The following is a 9880-nucleotide window of genomic DNA, read 5'->3' as shown; positions in this document are numbered from 1 at the left end:
CTTCATTTGGGGGTAGCCCTACCAGGTACAATTAGGCGATAATATTAAATACCAAACCAGCTAATTAGTTAAGCGTTTATGAAATGTAACTTTTAATGATTTTAAGAATTATATCTTTTATCAGACGAAATAAACCTTTAAAATTAAGTCATGACGAAAGATTTTTCCAATAACTTGCTTTCATTGTGCTGGACCGGGGGTAGCCCTACCAGGTACAATTAAGCGATAATATTAAATACCAAACAGCTAATAATTAGTTAAGCGTTCATTTAATGTTACTTTTAATAATTATAAGAATTATATCTTTTATCAGACGAAATAAAACTTTAAAATTAAGTCATGACGAAAGATTTTTCCAATAACTTGCTTTCATTGTGCTGGACCGGGGGTAGCCCTACCAGGTACAATTAGGCGATAATATTAAATACTAAACAGCTAATAATTAATTAAGCGTTCATAAAATGTAACTTTTAATAATTTTAAGAATTATATCTTCTATCAGACGAAATAAACCTTTAAAATGAAGTCATGACGAAAGATTTTTCTTGTTAGTAATCTTGCAAACGTCACCTGATATGGCAATGCTTATAACAACGGACGGTTGTCAAGTTATAAGCGCCTCTCTCCCCCTCCCCCCTTTCTTGTACCGCATTCTGATAGAACAAACGAACGAACAATAGCACAATGGACATAGTTGTTCTTTAAGGAGAAATTTAAATCACTAACACATTTTATCACATTTAGAGGACAGGCAGTTTCGCTGGCAGTGGTTGAATATGTACACAGTTTTAATCATTTTAATACGTTTTTTAAATCTGAAATGTTTTAAATACTAGTCAATAATTGTAAGTTCTTCAGACCAATTACCAAATAAACAATATATTATTGAACAAGCAATAGAATCCTTATGATATAAACAAGCCACAATACACACACACACACACACACACACACACACACACATATATATATATATATATATATATATATATATATATATATATATATATATATATATATATATATATATATATATATATATCCTTAATGAGATCGAATACCCTAACGTGGTGAGAGGCTTCCCATACTGGATCGGTTTACTGTGAGCGATCAGACTTAAGTCTCCCACCATCACCAATCCGCAGTAGGCAGCGTGGTGATTAAAAATGGCCAAAACCTAAGTACGTTTCACATGTTTAAAGGTTTAAAGACCGCCCATGAATGGCGGAGGCAAGGGACAGTGACCTTGCCCTATCGAACAGGACAATGCCCTAGAGACTGACCATATTACATATGATCAGCGACCAAGGCCCCTGTCCACCCAAGCTGGGACCGAGGAGGGCCAAGCAATGGCTGCTGAGGACTCAGCAGATAGACCTATAGGCTCCCCACAAACTCCCGTCCTTGGCTCACAAGGATGATGAGGTTGCAGCAACCAAAGGAACTAACGAGTTTGAGCGGGACTCGAACCCCAGTTTGGCGTTCACCAGTCAGGGACGTTACCACATCGACCACCGAGAGCATTGGTTGTTTATTTACACACACACACATAAAATATATATATACTGTATGTATATATATATATATATATATATATATATATATATATATATATATACTGTATGTATATATATATATATATATATATATATATATATATATATATATATATATATATATATATATATATATATATATATACACTATTTATTTGTAAGACTCACGGATGGGGCCAGACTGCATATCGGTCTAGAATCTACAAGATTAAACCAATGACTCAGTATTCTCAGATACGTTCTCTATCGCAAGAGAACAAAGGTCGCGTGTGATGTGAAGCGACCTATCCTACAACAGGACCTCCTAGGGTTAATCCCGATGATGAAGCAGGCCTAATATGAGTTTGTGGTTCTTGTGAAATGGATTTTAATGTTTTAATCTCTTTCCTATTATATATTTCATAAATGCCTGCGTAATCTCACCATCTATCTACACAAACATACATTTACCATATTAGGTTCAACCACTCTCCCCAACAACTCTCTCTCTCTCTCTCTCTCTCTCTCTCTCTCTCTCTCTCGAGCAAAGGTGTTTATTATCACATAGATCATGAATAGTCCCACCATCATTTGTTTACGCGACATAATGTCTAGGAATAATTTGGTTAATGGACAAAGGACATCTTTAATTCGTCATATATGAGATAACGATTAATGCGTTGATATTACTTGTAAGTAAAACACCACATGTTTAAGAGACTAAAATAGATTTAGTATATATATATACATACATATATATATATATATATATATATATATATATATATATATATATATTCTAACTGCAATATATCTGTTCAATATAATCGGTAAAGGTGCTATATTAAATGTGTTTGTTAAAATGGCCCATATAAGAAACAAAGTTAATCAAATTAATCCATATTACTTTCTTTTCCTTAGTTTACATAATCTTTTTAACAAACACACTCATATATATATATATATATATATATATATATATATATATATATATATATATATATATATATATATATATATATAGAGAGAGAGAGAGAGAGAGAGAGAGAGAGAGAGAGAGAGAGAGAGAGAGAGAGAGAGAGAGAGAGAATTTCAGTAAACTACTATGAATTTCTGGCCAAAAATAGTGTTTTCTTTAATATCTCCCATGCTAATTACTTGATAAGAATGGTACTTTGACACAACACTTTATAGACCTCCCCTTAATTTTTTTTATACAATAACGAATATTCAAATCCCGTTAAATTAGGTGTTTCTCGTGTAATTCGAATACTTACACTCCCCCGCCCTTCTTCCCTAGGCCTATACCCTCCTCCTATCCCTCCAGTAACCCCCTTTCCAAATCTCTTCGGCGTCGCTTACTCTACCTTTTATGTAACCTGTTATATTTGTTAATAAATGATATGTTAGATTCTTGTTATAATTATTATTAACATTTCATGATATTGTATTTCGTCAGGGTATATAAAGAGTTTATAGCCTTTAGCCTATTTATACACCTTGATGAACCTGACCTGAGGGCTTCTTCTAACTGCGCGAAAATGAAACTTGTTTCCCTAAGGCAGGATTTATGGGCTTTGCCTCCTTGAAAAGTAGAGGAAATGTGAACAAGTATTATATAAATTGACAGAAAATTTTACGTTGTATTTGGTCACTTTGCCATTAACAATCATAATTTGGGTATCTGATATGGTTCATGGCTAAGAAGTTTGTTATCTCAGAGTTTGTTTGAACGAGGTTTTCCCCAACATATTCATGACTGGTATGTTACTTTGCCCCGTAAATGCAGAAATGCATTTGCGTTAAGTCTCGATTCCATATACCAAATGGAACACGCTGGCAATAAACTAAGGATTAGTCTTTGAGTGTAAGAGAAGCATCAAGTTTGTTGGACACACACAATAACACAAAGTGATAAAGGAAACAAGCATATTACTGAATTAGTAAATCTTAATATTTACCCTATCATTCACATTATTATCAATTGCTAAGCTACAACCCTAGTTGGAAAAGCATGATGATATAAGCCCAGGGACCCAAACAGGGGAAAATAGCCCAGTGAGAAAAGGAAACAAGGAAAAAATTAAATATTCTAAGAATAGTAACAACATTAAAATATATATTTCCTATATAAACTAAAAATGCTTTAACAAAACAAGAGGAAGAGAAATTAGATAGAAGTGTGCCCGAGTGTACCCTCAAGCAAGAGAACTCTAACCCAAGACAGTTGAAGACCATGGTACAGAGGCTATGGCACTATCCAAGACTAGAGAACAATGGTTTGATTTTGGAGTGTCCTCCTAGAAGAGCTGCTTACCATAGACCAAGAGGAAAGTAGCCACTGAACAATTACAGTGTAGTAGTTAACCCCTCGGGTGAAGAAGAATTGCTTGGTAATCACATCTTATATATATATATATATATATATATATATATATATATATATATATATATATATATATGTGTGTGTGTGTGTGTGTGTGTGTGTGTGTGTGTGTGTCTGTGTATCAATCCAACAAATTATGTAGTTAGTAGATCTTTTTTTATCATAGTTTTAAATACTATATTTATTTGTGTACCAGTATAATTTTGTTTGTATTCTACAGCTATTGTTTATTCAAGGAGGTAGAGCCCATCAAAAATATCATGAAATGTTAATAAGAATTATAACAAGAATTCAACATATCAGTTATTAACAAATATAATAGGTTACAGAAAAGGTAGAGTAAGCGACGCAGGAGAGACTAGGAAAGGGGGTTACTGGAGGGATAGGAGGGTCTAGAGTCCGACTCTAGACCCGGGGGGGGGGGGGGGGGGGGGGGAAGGACGGGGGAGTGTAAGTATTCGAATTGCTTTGCTTACTTACTCGATTCACTTGACTTAAGCTTTATTATTACACGAGTAAACACCTTAATTATCGGGATTCGAAATGCATTATCGTATCAGAAATTAGGGGGAGTCAAAGTACCAATCCGATCAAGTAATTAGTATGGGAGATATTAAAGAAAACCACGATATTTTTTTGCCAGAAATGCATAGTAGTAACTATTACATTGACATTCAAAACGAGCACCACAAACTTTGGTAAAAATAAAGGTAATTTGGCATTTCCAAATTTCATGCTGCTCTCTCTCTCTCGACACGCAAACAAAGCCCTTTACTGTCTTTGATAAACACGGAAAAAGAAATTCATGACGTCACCAACTAATGCTAAATCTCCGTTGTAGTGTACTCTTGTTGAGAACAGCTTTTTTTTTTTTTTTTTTTTTTTATAACTGAAAGCTTTAAATATGATTTTACATTTAATGTGTTTCTGCAAATATTTAGGGTATCTACGTATGTTCTCTTGTTGTTTATTTCCTTTCCTTACTGGGCTAATTTTCCCCTGTTGGAGTTCTTGACCTTATACCATTCTGCTTTTCCAACTAGAGTCGTAGCTTAGCCAGTAATAATAATAATAATAATAATAATAATAATAATTAGTCTCATTACTGGACAATCAAGATTTGCTTCACTTCAAGATTTATTTAAAACCTGATTATGGTTTTTAACTTTATAATTTCTTTCCATGTAGTTAACCATGATGTAAAATACTGTACAGCTGTACAAATGTAGCCACTTCTAGTCCGCTGTAGGAAAAATGCCTCAAAGATGACCTCTCTCATGACTTAGGTTTGGCCCGTTTTCATCACTGCGGATTGGTGATGGTGGGAGACTTTTGTCTGACCGCTCACAGCAAACCAATTTAGCATGGGTGTCCCTGACTAGTAAAGCTTTACTAATCATGGCGATATACAAACCATTTCACAATGTTAAGGTATTCCCACCCAAAAAGGGAATGTGATATATATATATATATATATATATATATATATATATATATATATATATATATAAAATCACCAGCTGTTATTAGTTCACTACAGAACAAAGGCCTCAGACACTTCCCTCTACTTGCATCTGTTTATGGTCTCTCTATGGCCGTTCATACACAAACTTTCTTAATTCCTAAGTTCAATATATATATATATATATATATATATATATATATATATATATATATATATATATATATATATATATATATATATATATATATATATTCTACTCAATGTTTTAATTTACACCAAAGCCTCATGACAACAAATATGATAGAGTGAGGGAAAGTAATGTACTGTTACTATACTAATTGGAGCAGCAATAATTATAGAAACAAGAAGCATTAAGAGAATTCCAGATCCATTCTAGATAACAGAGAAATTGCGTACTTCAAATGGGTGTCCGATCTTACAGTATACTCAGTGTACTGTCATTTAAAATGCACCTGATTGATGGAACTATAAGTTAATGAAGTAGGAGAATATGTTATATTATATATATATATATATATATATATATATATATATATATATATATATATAAATATATATATATATATATATATATATATATATATATATATAATTGTCAATGCAAATTACTTTGCAAAGTACAACTTTTTCTTAAATTAAAAAAAAAAATAAAAAATTGCAGTGAGGGTACACTCGGGCACACTGTTCTATCAGGTTTCTCTTCCTCTCGTTTTGTTAAAATTTTTATTGTTTATATAGGAAATGTTTATTTCAATGTTACTGTTCTTGAAATATTCTACTTTTCCTTGTTTCCTGTCCTCACTGGGCTATTCTCCCAGTTGGGGCCCCTGGGCTTATAGCATCCTGCTTTTCCAACTAGGGCTGCAGCTTAGCATTTAATAATAATAATAATAATAATAATAATAATAATAATAATAATAATAATAATAATGTTATTAAAAAGAAAGTTTTTGGACATTAAATCTGCAACATGGATGAGAATTATTAATATGAATCATACGTCAAATTTGGGGAAACACACTATGGCAAGATGTAAACTTTAACAGGTTAGTCTGAAGGCTAAAAAGTGAGTGCTGTAAAGACCTTTAGGATTGAGGCAGCATACTGGATCAGATCTCTGACTCGTGGGTCAGAAGCTCGACCCTGGCTGGCAACATGGAATTTTTTTTGTAACCTCAAGTCACTATAGTCAATTCTTTTTAGTGAGGCAGATTTGCACTGACTCACAGGGCTGCCCTTTTAGCTCGAGAAAGTTTCCTGATCGTGGATTGGTTGTACAAGATAATTCTAACCAATCAGAGAGCAGGAAACTTTTCCGAGTCAGTGGAAATGCGCCTCATTAAAAAAAATTGACTATAGGAAGGGATGGTTTGTGGGAACCTATAGGTCTACCTGCAGATTCGTTAACAACCATTGTAATTGGTTGATGATCAATATTTAAATATATTTTTATTATTACTATATAAGCTACAACCCTTGGAAAATCAGGATGCTATAAACCTAAGAGTTCAAGCAGGGAACATAGCTCAGTGAGGAAAGAACATAAGGAAACAGATAGAATAGTGTACCTGAGTGTACTCTCAAGCAAGAGGAACTCTAACTAAAGAGAGTGGAAGACCATAGTAGAGAGGTTATGGCACTACCAAAGACTAGGGATCAATGGTTTAAGTTTGTAGCATCTTCTTCTAAGAGATGCTTACCATAGTTAAGTTTCATCTACCCACACAAAGAGGAAAGTAGTCACTGACTTATTACAGTGCAGCAGTTAACCCCTATGACATTATGCTGTGCCTTGACTTTGCCACTCATTGTAACTGTTAAACCTGTGGAGTTCTATATATTTTAAAGGTTGAAGGTGTCTGGTTCAGTTCCAGTTTCATCAGAATTGATACTCACCAGAACGTCAGCTGGGCAAGCCCAACACCACCTGTGGTGCCCAACCATAGCAGTGGCTTCCCCAGTAAAAAACTTACGATCCTGGGCTGGGATCAATCTTCTGCCATGCAAAAGCTAAGCAAACACGTTACCACTGTACTAGCCAGGTTTTGCTACCCGAAGATTTAATTATCACACCAAATAAACTACAGTATGTTAAACAATTAGTTATGACTAGAATATACATTTAGGTAATTTTCTAAATACCTAATTTGATAAAAGAGTGAACCATACCTTCAAATACATACCCAGTTAATTTGATTTATGAACATAAATATAATTCTATGATTCATAAGATTCCAGTAGTAAACCTCTTTACGTGTTTCTACTCCACGTCGCTCATCCTAAATATTAAGATGAAAATAAAATGTTTCACCTTATTGTACATCAGTTTGTAGCTCTCCAAGTCATACAAAAACAAGTACAGTATTTTACAGTACAGTACTACTGTACTTTACATGGAAAGCTTATCATTTCAAACATCTGGTTTTTATAAAATGATAGAATGTTTGTCAATAAATTTTCACATACAGTACATATATAGGTAATGTAAAAGCACCTTCGTAGGATGAAAATCCAACCTACGTTGAAAATCGACTTACGTCAGGTCTCTCGGAACCAATTACTGTACTGTATGATTGCTTTTCATTACTGCATTGTGCAGGGGAGGGAAACAGACCAAAGGCTGGGTGCAAAGAAATGAAGTAAGGATATGCGCAGCAGTCCTAAACCTAATTGCGAATACTGGAAACATCATTTAAATATTATATGCATTCTGAACCTCAAATATCCAAATCGACAGGCCAACTGCAACACCAAAGATCAGAGAATTACAATAACTTTTATTCATCCTCATCTGGTCCTACTCCTATTGACAGAAAGGGCATAGGTTAGATTTCCCCAGTTTTCTCTATCTTGAGCTCTTAAATCAATACTTCTCCATTCATCATCTACTTAAAAGCTTCATAGTCCTCAGCCATGTGTCTTATTTCATAGATAATAAACTTTTTTCCAGAAAACTGGACTGTACTGTAGCTCATCTGTCCAAAGACTAGAGGAGACATGATGATGGAGGGGCGATTGTATAAAGCCTTTTAGGCATAGAATGGAAAATGGAGATTAAGCCATATTACCATGAGAAAAATCAGTAAATTTTAGGAAAATAGATGAACTTTAAAAAATTAGAATGAATATTGACTCCCATTCAAGTGTGTGTCATTCACAGACAAATATTAGTATGAATGAACTGATCTTGGTAAACAAATTTTTCAATATTAAACTTAGCCGGTGATTATATAAGCTGCAGCTCTGCTGCTCGACAGAAAACTCTACGTTCAAAAATCCGCCAGCGATCGCTATGCAGGTAGGGGGTGTACTTCAACAGCGCCATCTGTCGTGCAGGTACTCAGTACTCAATGTAAACACAGAACTCAATTTTCTCTCTGTCGTGCCACCGGCAAGACCTACTAAATTCGCTGTTGCTAACTGGATTGGTTTTCACAACTTTTTGGTGAAGTACACGTTTCTAGTTTTGAGCTTTCGCTTTGCAGGCTTTATCTTCAATACATCCTTGCATTCTTTTGTTGATATCGGATTATTTGTTGATGACTTTGGATAGTTTTTGAATTCCCCTTTGACTAATTCAAAATGGCTGACCCTTCTCAAGTCCCTAAATTCAGGAAGTGTAATGCTAGGGACTGTTCAAGGCGTCTTCCGAAGGCCTCTATCGATCCTCACACCGTTTGTTCCAATTGTCGGGATAAAACCTGTCAATTGGAAGATCGATGTGAGGAATGCGTTGGGCTTTCGGAATTCGATTTTATCGAATTCCAGAAATATACACGTAGGCTAGAGAGAGATAGAGTCAGGAGAAGTTCATCTCGCTCCGTTGAATTTTCCTCTCCTCATGCCCCACAACCTATTCCTTCCCCTGTAGTGGTTGCTCCTGATCCCCCTTCTAGCACTCAAGAACCTTCGATGGCAGATATGATGCGTGCCATCCAAGCTCTGGGTGAGAGAGTCGAGTCCTTGGCTAGTGACCGTAACCAGCTCATGGCAGACGTCAAGGAGCTGAAGTGTAAGAGTGCTGTGGGTAGTGATAAAGTGAGTGGTAGTGTTGTGGATAGTGTTGCGCTTGAGGGTTCGTCTGTTCGTGCCTGTCGTCCTCCCAGTCCGGGACCTCTTGCAAGCTCCCAAGCCCAGGGGAGAAGCAATGTCGTACGACCAAAGGGTTCGAGAGGCTTTAATCAGCGAACAGACGTTCCCTCCGTGGTTTCGGGCGTATCTACCCAAGATCGCCCCACCCACACAAAGACGAGAGAGCCCATTTATTCCTCGTCTGCGGAAGAGGTTTCTCGTAAGAAACCATGGACCAAGGTCTCGCGGCCTCTTAAGCGCAAGTCCAACGGCCCAGTTGTAGCCACTGGGTCAGTTCGGACTCGCTGCAGTCTTCCGACGACTGCTCACCTCCTAAGAGAGGCAAAGCGGTACCGCATCAGGCAGTAACACCGTCTGTTGCCGCACCTGCTCCTGTAGACC

At 35.7% G+C, this 9880-nt stretch overlaps 1 pseudogene; it reads left to right on the top strand.

Annotated features, from left to right (window-relative positions):
- LOC137628504 (protein bicaudal C homolog 1-B-like) overlaps positions 1 to 9880 on the top strand; it is a 72676-nt pseudogene that overhangs the window by 562 nt on the left and 62234 nt on the right.

Source organism: Palaemon carinicauda, chromosome 36 (assembly GCF_036898095.1).
Source record: "Palaemon carinicauda isolate YSFRI2023 chromosome 36, ASM3689809v2, whole genome shotgun sequence".
Taxonomy (NCBI): domain Eukaryota; kingdom Metazoa; phylum Arthropoda; class Malacostraca; order Decapoda; family Palaemonidae; genus Palaemon; species Palaemon carinicauda.
This window is presented reverse-complemented; position numbering and strand designations above follow the sequence as displayed.